This window comes from Sapajus apella, unplaced genomic scaffold (genome assembly GCF_009761245.1).
Source record: "Sapajus apella isolate SASKATOON/1434 unplaced genomic scaffold, GSC_monkey_1.0 scaffold55, whole genome shotgun sequence".
Lineage (NCBI taxonomy): Eukaryota > Metazoa > Chordata > Mammalia > Primates > Cebidae > Sapajus > Sapajus apella.
The window spans coordinates 4,590,239-4,601,534 of record NW_022436995.1 but is presented as its reverse complement, the minus strand read 5'-3'; positions in this window follow the sequence as shown (position 1 = coordinate 4,601,534).

The window sequence follows — 11,296 nt, the reverse complement described above, 5'->3', positions numbered from 1 at the left end:
TTTTTTTTACAACAGGCTACAAGAAAATAGACTTTTTTCTATTCTGATGTTCTTGTTGTCCTATTTATTGCAGTGATCACAGCAGCACTTTTGCTGACAAATAATTCTGTAAACATATTATTTTGCTTTCTAAATAAATTCACCAGAATGGTCACTACAATGTCTTATTGATTTCTGAACTAAGATTTCTTCCTTAAAAGATGCATTTTTATTATTAAATTTGAATTATTTACAATAAAACAATAGAGGATGAAGCAAAGAATTTTACTAATTATTTATTGACATCTTGAATATAAACACACTGAAAACAAATGACAATAAATGGTCTTCTAACTGGTCTATAGTTTTAGTGTTACTGATCACTATTCAATAGCAATCAATCACATCACATTTTTCTCCTGAACATGAGGTTGGTCTGGTCCTTCTCTAGTGTTTAGTCTTCACACTGATTTAGTGAATCTTGCATTTCTCTCTGACCAACATTTTATGCTTTTTTATCCTGGACAGCTGCTTTCTGCTGTTAATACAAGTATACTAATTCCAGAGACCTCCTAGGCTATGTCTGTAAATCTTCAAATTTCAAACATAATTTCAGAGACATATTATTGATGGCAAGTTTTAGGCTTACGAGTTAAACCCTTGAATTGGTCTCACTAAAATTAGCACTAGGCAATAATATCAGTTAGTACTTTTCTGATTTAACATGAAAAAAAATTCTCTTAACAATGCAATGAGAAAAGAAAAGGAATTAAATTTAAATACATTAAAAAAAAAAGAGAGTCCAAGTCTTCAGAATTGTATCTTGGTTATCTATCTAAAAAAGAGGAGAAGAGAAAGAAAGAAGGAAAAGGAGAAGGGAGGAGAGGCGGAGAGGACAGAATTGTTCCTGAAAAATTATTTAAATAGACTTGGAAGTTCATAAAAATAGTATATTATAAATACCTACAGACTCTCCTATATAGCAGCAATGAGCAGAAATGGTGGTGAAGGCCTTCAACTCTGCCATTAAGAAATACTCAGTTCAAACCAATAAACACAGCAAGAAAAAGACCATGCATTCTTTTAAAAAAATCACAAAATATACTGGTTTTACATGACAAAGATAATATTTGCACAGATTGTACAAAGTATTTTTAGTCATTAATTTCATGAGTGCTGAAATTTTACCTAAAAGTTGGTAGGATTTATATCCTTATCTATCCTATCTTGGAAATATGGGTCAAGCATTTCCACAGAGGAACTTGTTAGGAATAGATAAAGGACACTCTTTGGCAATAAAATCTTATTTTACTTCCAAACCATTTTAATAGATAAGTTATTTAAATATTAACCAAATAGCATGTAGAAAATCCAGCATGTGATAGGTCATATAGTCAAGTTAATCAATATTGATTCTTCTACTATGAGGGAAGAAGGGAGATAATGTTTTATATATAGGGACACAATAAATATTTATTCTAATGTTTCTAATATTCTAAGTCTCCTTGTAGTTAATAAGTAGTCCTAGTCAATGGGGGTATATATAGAAATGTTATTTGGCAAATTCTGGGTGGCTCTAAACCAAAGCAAAATGATCTCAAATCAGACTACTTAGGTTTGATTACTGATACCTGCTCTTAGTTTTGTGATCTTGTTTAAGTCACCTAACATCTCTGCATGTCAGTTTCTACATGTCTAAATAGGAATATTTACCTGAACTTCCTCAAGGTGTTATCACAAGTATTAAAGAGGATACCACATGCAAAGTCCTAGTGCAATGCTTGGCACATTCTTAGTGCTTAGTAAATGTAGTTACTATAAAAATTAGCCTTCTCACTTTTGGTGAATTTAATATTTAAAAAATTTAAATAGTGCAGGCTTTCAAAGAGTTTTATGACATTAATATCTGTACCAAACGATCATATAAATTATAAAGAGGTCGAGTGATTCAGACAGAAAACTATTCTGCTACTATCCCTCCTCCAAGGTCGGCCAGAAATCTTCAGGGCAGATTTCAAAATGAATAGCTCCAAATCCACATAGTAGCATTCCTTCAGTAATTTCAAGCCCAGTTATTTGAATCAGAATGCCTACTTTAAAACAAATAAAAACTAAACTAAACAAGACGCAAGCAAAACAACAACAGTAACAAACCATATTCAGACTTTTAATCCATCATTAGTCTGATTTTGAAAACCCTGTACTCGGGAAAAGTGAAGAAACTATTTCTTAATCCATTATATTTAAATTTAGCTTTAGAAATTTTAACATTTGGCTTGCACAACAATAGTCCTTGCTCAAATGTCTTTATCTAAAATTGAAATACATTAAAACTTATTTCTATGAAAGTTTTTCTTAATACAAAATGCTTCCATAAACTTTATTGGTTTCCAGGGACACAAGTTTCCCTTGTTGCTGAATGTAACCCTCTTTAGCCTTACCACACGGTCTGTCCTCTTCTGGGGATCAGTTTTCTGTACCTCAAACCACAGCTCTGTATAAGAACTGGTGGACTAAAGTGCAACCCTGGCCTCTGTTTAAATCGTCTTTTCATTCAGGCTCTTCTCTAAAATGCCCCTCCCTGTCTGGCCTGTCTGGCCTAGTACAGTCAGCTCCAGTCACCTCTTACCTCTTCTGTGCCCTGAGACTTGAGCTCATTCTGTGGCTTCTCTGACATACTGGAGTACCACCACTTCTGCGTGGCTCAGATTCCATTGGCCTGAACACAGTGCACACTTCTTCCTTTACTGTGACAGTGTTGTGCCTTTAGATGTCAATCTGTGAGACAGGTGGCTTCCCAGCATCCAGGGCTCTCCCTGAGAAAGGGTTTCCTTCACAATCTGCCACTGCCCTTACTCATTACTCCCCGCATAGCCTCTGTCTTCCCAGACAACTAAGAAACTATTCTCCAGTCTCTTTAGAGTACAGTAAAGTTTCTCAGCCTTGTTATTCTTGACATTTTGAACTGGAGAATAATTTGTTGGCAGGGGAAGGGACTCTCTCGTTTATTGTAGGATACTTACCAGCACCCCTGGTACCTCCCACAAGTTCCAACAGCGCTAACCTGCTCCTGCTTTGTGGTAACATTTGAAATGCCTTTGGATTCTGCCAAATAATCCCTGGGGGGAGAAATTTTAACCACATAAGACATATTGCTCCAGAGAAATATGCCATCCTCAAACATTACTCATCAAAACATTAAATTATTCCACAGATTGTCTGAAGTTTATAAGGGCATTAGTATTTTGGAAACAAAAGTGAATAGAGACTTGAGAAGTATTTCTATTTTCCATCCAATTCACATTCCTTATCATGAGGTAATAATTCCAAATCTGTTTCACTGAATAAAATGATGAAAAGGGGGAAGAACATACAAGGCAAGTTCAGGAATAAAACATCAATTAATATTTTAAAAACATTATTCTATCACATGAATCTGTTCTCCTTATAGGTCCATTCTTTCATGCCAGTGGGAAAGACAAAGGGTATTTAAATTATATTTGGAAGGAAGCAGGAAGTCCACATGATTCCCTCATTGATATATTTGTCCCACAGCACACAGAGCATATAACCTCAGGATATTATCGTACAGTAGTAGTTCGTGCCTATTGTGGGATTAGAAAATCCATATCTTCTCTTTCCACTTCTTTCTTCCATTTCAGTGATTTTTAATTCCCAAGGTTCAGATTCTAAGTGGGACTCTTCTATTATTCCCACTCCTCTAGCTGTGAACAGAGCTGAAGGAGCAGATTTGACATTACTAATGCACATGGGCTGTTGATTACACAAGACCATACTGCGGTTGTTGTTTTATCTTACCACCTCTTTCCCAGCATGTGAAGTTTTCTCTTAGTTATCACCCGATTGTTGCTATCACTTTCCTCTTAATTTTTATAGTAATTTTTAAGTGTCATTTTCATTTCTCATCTTGACTGTTTTTTATTTTGCTTATTTTTATTTGCATGGAGTTGTTCTAAAGTCCTAACTCTTGTGTCCTATGGAGGATAATTCTGCTTTATGTTTCTTATTAAATTGGGATGATAGCATTTCTTTTCTACTCAAATCAGTTCTTCTTAAGTTATGTTCATTGTGTCCGGGAATTCTGGGGATCTCTACTTTCATCATATGTTCACCAGCCAGCAACTGTTATTTTCCAAGTGTGGGTCCAGTGTCAGGTACAAGCCAGTAGGTACTTAATAATGTTTGTTAAATGAGTGAATATACAGATGAAAATAAAGATGATATTCCTGGCTAACGGTCAATTCATATACCCAATAAGCAACTGTGTAAAAACTCAATAGCAAGGCTAATGATGCAATAATTTATGTTGTCTGTAACATGTAACAAAAATAGTACAGTTGACTATGATCATATTAAACACCATTTCATTGGCTAAGAAAATGCTAGCAATAGCATCAGAAAACCAATATTTATGGTTACAAATTCAAATATTTCCTTCTCTTTTAATGAAAAAAAGTCTTAATTGTACACTGAGTCCACCAAATTTGGAAACTGCTACTATATTTATATAATTCACCACAATCTTCATTAGAGTCGCTATTTATTTACTTTTAATTATAGTTTAAGTTCTGGGATACATGTGCAGAACATGTAGGTTTGTTACACAGGTACATATGTGACAAGGTAGTTTGCTGCACCCATCAACCTATCATCTACATTGGGTATTTCTAATGCTATCCCTCCCCTACGTCCCCACCCTCCAACAGGCCCTAGTGGTAGTCATGTTCCCCTCCCTGTGTCCATGTGTTCTCATTTTTCAACTCCCACTTATGAGTGAAAACATGCAGTGTTTGGTTTTCTGTTCCTGTGTTAGTCTGCTGAGAATGATGGTTTCCAGCTTCATCCATGTCCCTGCAAAGGACATGAACTCATCCTTTTTTATGGTTGCATTAGTATCCCATGGTGTGTATGTGCCACATTTTCTTTATCCAGTCTATCATTGATGGGCATTTGGGTTGGTTTCCAGTCTTTGCTGCTGTGACTAGTGCTGCAGTAAACATATGTGTGCATGTGTCTTCATAGTAGAATTATTTATAATCCCTTGGGTATATACCCAGTAATAGGATTGCTGGGTCAACTGGTATTTCTGGTTCTAGATCCTTGAGGAATTGCCACACTATCTTCCACAATAGTTGAACTCCTACCAACAGTGTAAAAGCATTTCTATTTCTCCACATCCTCTCCAGCATCTGTTGTTTCCTGACTTTTTAATGATCGTCATTCTAACTGGCATGAGATGGTATCTCATTGCAGTTTTGATTAGCATTTCTCTAATGACCAGTGACGATGAACTTTTTAAAATATGTTTCGTGGCCACATAAATGTCTTCTTCTTTTAAGAAGTGTCTGTTCATATCCTTTGCCCACTTTTGATGGGGTTGTTTTTCTCTTGTAAATTTGTTGAAGTTCATTGTAGATTCTGGATATTAACCCTCTGTCAGATGGATAGATTGCAAATATTTTCTCCCATTCTGTAAGTTACCTGTTCAATCTGATGATAGTTTATTTTGTGGACAGAAGCTCTTTAGTTTAATTAGCTCTCATTTGTCAATTTTGGCTTTTATTGTCACTGTTTTTTATAAGGTTAAATCGCCTTTAGCATTGTCCTTTCTAATGTTTTTCATTTTGAATGTATAAAGCAGACAATTAAGCACTCAACATTTTTCTTGTAATTCCATTTTCTCAGTGTTGTTTAACTTTTTATCTACTGTTTGTACATATTAAAGAAAAAAATTGAAATGATAGAAGAATTTTCTGTAAGAATACATGCTTTTTCTTTTATTTTCCCTTAGGAAACACAGTGCCCAAAAACTGGAAAAAAATAAGGAGCGCTTGTTAACTAATCATTTAATTAGTATAAGACGTGATTTAAAAATCAGAATTACACATTTGTGGGCTTCTAGTGTCTTCAGTTATATTTTTCCCTTTTAGATATTATGCATTGTTACTTTGAATTATGCAAAATAATCTTTCTTCAACCTGGGCACATTTCTTTCTACACAGTTTTTTCCTTTTTTATGTCATGGTTTCTTACTTCTAGTAACCCATCCCATCAGTTACACTGGCCTAATATTTCTCTTTGTCAGAGTACAGTCCAGTTTATCAGATCCCTCTGATATTTACCTTGTGTATGGAGGGTAGACAGGTCATTAAGATTAAGCAAAAGTCAACTGGGTAAGTGTGTTTTAGCTGCATGAAAGTCCTGGCAGGAGTTAAATAGGTAAAATGCTCATCTACTACTTCTGCATTTAGGCCAACATTGAGAACTGCATATAAACCTTATCATATATTTATATCATCAAGCCAGATGGCTTATCATGTATTCCTCAATTGATGCTCTGTGTCTCATTCTCTTCTATCATTCTTTGCAAGATGAAAATTTACCTCGTTAGCTCGTTTTGCTTAGAGAGCTAGATACCTGTTAGGTTTCCTTTTATATTTTCCACTCTCAGTAGGAAACAGTTTGATCAAAATATGTAGTTCATGCTCTTATTTAAGATATGAAAGTATTCTTGGTAGCTACAGCTTTTTGTAGGCTTTCAAGTAAATGCCAAACTAAATTACAAATACAATTAAGTTTGCATTAATAGTAATTTCTTTATTTATTACTTCTTTCTTTCTTTTCTTTTTCTTTCTTTCTTTCTTTTTCTTTCTCTCTCTCTCTCTTTTCTTTCTCTCTCTCTCTCTCCTCTCTCTCTCTCTCTTTCTTTCTTTCTTTCTTTTTGAGATGGAGTTTTGTTCTTGTTGCCCAGGCTGGAGTACAATAGCACAGTCTCGGCTCATCACAACCTCTGCCTCCTAGGTTGAAGTGATTCTCCTGCCTCAGCCCCCTTGAATAGCTTCATTTACAGGCATGAGCCACAACTCCCAGCTAATTTTGTATTTTTAGTAGAGACAGTTTCTTTGTTGGTCAGGCTGGTCTTGAACTTCCAAACTCAGGTGATCTGCCTGCCTTAGCCTCCCAAATGCTGGGATTACAGGTGTGAGCCCCACATCGGCCATTAATAGTAATTTCTAATGAAAAAATTATTTTATTCAAATATATATATATATACATATATATATAGATATACACATATATATATATATACATACATACATATATATATATATATATATATATATAAAGTTTTAAATTACCCTGAAATGGCCAAGTATCTTTTAAAATTGAAACTATGCTAATATTAATAATAATCCTTAAACAATAAGGGAATTTAATCAACCAAGGGACTTGAGTGGAAAAATATGACAACTAATTTTCCCATGTCATTTTGAAATTACAAATCACTTAATAAGCAAATATATAAAACGTAATCAAAATAAAGTGCTTTAATAGTACTGTGAAAATAATTTTAATGAAAACTGATTATCTTTCCTTTTCAAATATGTAAGATAAAGTTTTGTTCTGCATCCTCCAAATCCTAGTTAATATTAAACTACTTCATTAATAATGTTAAACACAGTAAAGTTTAAGTATAATGATAAAAATACACAGACACATTTCCTAATATAGAAATATAAAAATATTTTAAGAAAGAAGAGAAAATGGGCTCCAATATGGGCACACAACTGGAATTAACCCAATTGGAGAATAAATAATTATTTATTTTTTCCTTAAAGTGGCAATCAATGCTGAGCTCAGTGGCTCACAACTGTAATCCCAGAACTTTGGGAAGCTATGGCAGGAAGATCACTTCAGTCCAGGAGTTCAAGACTAGTCTGGGCAACATAGAGGAACCTTGTCTCTACAAAAAATTAAAAAGTTAGCTGGGTCTGATGGCTCATACCTGTGGTCCCAACTACTTAAAAGACTGACGAGGGAGGATTGCTTGAACCCATGAATTCAGGGCTACAGTGAGCCATGATCTCATCACTGCATTCCAACTTGAGTGACAGTTTGAGAACCTCAAACAAACAAACAAAAAACAAACAAGGGATCACGTCCATAGAAAAGACACCTAAAAGATAAATATATTTGAGATGAATAATGTTGCAACTAGCATGACAACCAATTGAAGAAAGAATCAGAAATAAAAGTAAATATTTATTTAGTAATGTTTTTCATTAAGATGCCAGCAGTTCCCCTGGTATTAACACCCAGTAACTGCATGGCAGAATGCTACTGTATTTTTATTACAAACTATATTTGCTAACACACACACACGCATACACACACACAATTGTTTATAAGGTCTTCTGCATTTAATAATTATTTCATGCAATGAAACATATTTAGGGCCTCATTTATGTTAAAATGCTTTTCATTTGTCATTTTCAGTTTTTAAAAAACGTTCTTTCTGAAGACTTTTAATTACTATATTTCTCAAGCTATTTCAATTTGGTTTCTTTTGACGTAAAACACGATTGATAGGAGATACTTTTCTACATAGCAAAGATGAACTAAAGTAATTTAATCTCAATAACTATGCAAAAGATTGAAATCAATTGAAGAAGAAATAAAAGGAAATTGTCCAAATGATTCAGAGTAAAACAAAACTGCTATCAAAGAAAATTTTGTTATTATTATTGTTCATTTTTTTCTTTTTCTAATTGAAAATTTTTTCATCATTTTAGACATGCAATAAATATATCTTGCTTATAAAGTCAAAACTGTCCTGTTACAGTCACCTCATACACATTTGGAGACTATTTGAAAGAAAAGATTTGGTTATCTCCATGTTTTAAAAAAGAAAGACATGTTTAATTAGCATTCCATGTTATACAAAAGAAAGATAGAAAAACATTCCCTTAAAGAAACAATTTTAAGAAAGTTAAAAAATGTTCAATATAATGTAAAGAACAAAAGATACATATAAACAGTTTTTCTTTTTTCTTATGCTTTAGCTTTCAAAGTCTTTTACATGTAAAAATTAATGCTATCCTTGGTATAGTAAAGGATTTATTTTTTATAAAAGATTTTTTTTAAAAGAAATTATCCCCACACATTATATGACTTTTCTTATTAAGTGTCTTAAGTTACTTGGATGTTGACACTTTTTTTTTAAGACAAAGGTAATTGATAATGGATTCTGGAACACAGTAATGAAAAGGCAAAGTTATGCATTGTATATTTTTCCATGTCATAGATTCATGACATAACTCACTACAAGCACACTTTCCCGAAGTGTTATTGGGGAGGGAAGGTAGGGTTGGTGTGAGACTCAGGTATAAGCTTTAAGACTGGATAACAATAACAATGTATTTTAGGGTGTGTGTGTGTGTGTGTGAGTGAGTGAATTTGGCTGTAAGTTTATATTTTCATAGGCAAAAATGGCATTTAACAATTTGGCTACAGGAGCTAAAGCTACATCTTTCAGAAAAGAAGACAATGTTAAAATGAGAAGATGTGACTATTATTGAAATGTAATTTATTTTTCTTTAGTTGCCTTTCCATAAGTACACTACTAAAATGTTATACTGTCATATACCTATATATAATGGTACAATATTTATTTGCAATATTACTTTTATTCTAAGAGCCAGCAAATATTGTTTCTTGAATAGAAAAGATACACAAGTGATTGTGAAGTATCCAGAAAATAATTTTAAGCTTGTTCAATCTGACAGCTTTGAATGGTAAAGAGTTTTGATCAGAAATTAGAAAATCTTTCAATTGGCAGTCTGAAAATGGAAAACTCTGATTTTTTTGAGGGTGAGTCACTTACTTTCTTTCTTTTTTTCCGCCATTTATTTATTTTATTGCATTTTAGGTTTTGGGGTACATGTGAAGAACAAGCAAGATTGTTGCATAGGTACACACGTGGCAGTGTGATTTGCTGCCTTCCTCCCCAACACCTACATCTGGCATCTCTCCCCTTGCTATCTCTCCCCAACTCCCCACCCCCCACCGTCCCTCCCCTATTTCCCCCCAACTGACCCCAGTGTGTAGTGCTCCCCTCCCTGTGTCCAAATGTTCTCATTGTTCCACACCCACCTATGAGTGAGAACATGCAGTGTTTGATCTTCTGCTCTTCTGTCAGTTTGCTGAGAATGATGATTTCCAGGTCCATCCATGTCCCTACAAAGGACCCAAACTCATCGTTTTTGATGACTGCATAATACTCCATGGTGTATATGTGCCACATTTTCCCTATCCAATCTATCATCGATGGGCATTTGGGTTGGTTCCAGGTCTTTGCTATTGTAAACAGTGCTGCAATGAACATTCGTGTGCACGTGTCCTTATAGTAGAACCATTTATAATCCTTTGGATATATACCCAGTAATGGGATTGCTGGGTCAAATGGAATTTCTATTTCTAGGTCCTTGAGGAATCGCCATACTGTCTTCCACAATGGTTGAACTAATTTATACTCCCACCAACAGTGTAAAAGTGTTCCTCTTTCTCCACATCTTCTCCAGCATCTGTTGTCTCCAGATTTTTTAATGATCACCATTCTATCTGGCGTGAGATGGTATCTCAATGTTGTTTTGATTTGCATTTCTCTCATGACCAGTGATGATGAGCATTTTTTCATATGTTTGTTGGCCTCATGTATGTCTTCTTTTGTAAAGTACCTGTTCATATCCTTTGCCCACTTTTGAATGGGCTTGTTTGTTTTTTTCTTGTAAATCTGTTTTAGTTCTTTGTAAATTTTGCATGTCAGCCCTTTGTCAAATGGGTAAACTGCAAAAATTTTTTCCCATTCTGTTGGTTGCCGATTCACTCTAATGACTGTTTCTTTTGCTGTGCAGAAGCTGTGGAGTTTGATTAGGTCCCATTTGTCTATTTTGGCTTTTGTTGTCAATGCTTTTGGTGGCCACTGCTCAACGAAATAAGAGAGGACACAAACAGACGGAGAAACATTCCATATTCATGGTTAGGAAGAATCAATATTGTGAAAATGGCCATGCTGCCCAAAGTAATTTACAGATTCAACGCTATCCCCATCAAGCTACCAATGACCTTCTTCACAGAACTGGAAAAAAACACCTTAAACTTCATATGGAACCAAAAGAGAGCCTACATAGCCAAGTCAATTCTAAGTAAAAAGAACACAGCAGGAGGTATCACACTACCGGACTTCAAACTATACCACAAGGCTACAGTAATTAAAACAGCATGGTACTGGTACCAAAACAGAGATATAGACCAATGGAACAGAACAGACGTCTCGGGGACAACACAACATATCTACAACCATCTGATCTTTGACAAACCAGGCAAAAACAAGCAATGGGGAAAGGATTCCCTGTTTAATAAATGGTGTTGGGAAAGCTGGCTAGCCATGTGCAGAAAGCAGAAACTGGACCCCTTCCTGACACCTTACACTAAAATTAACTCCAAATGGATTAAA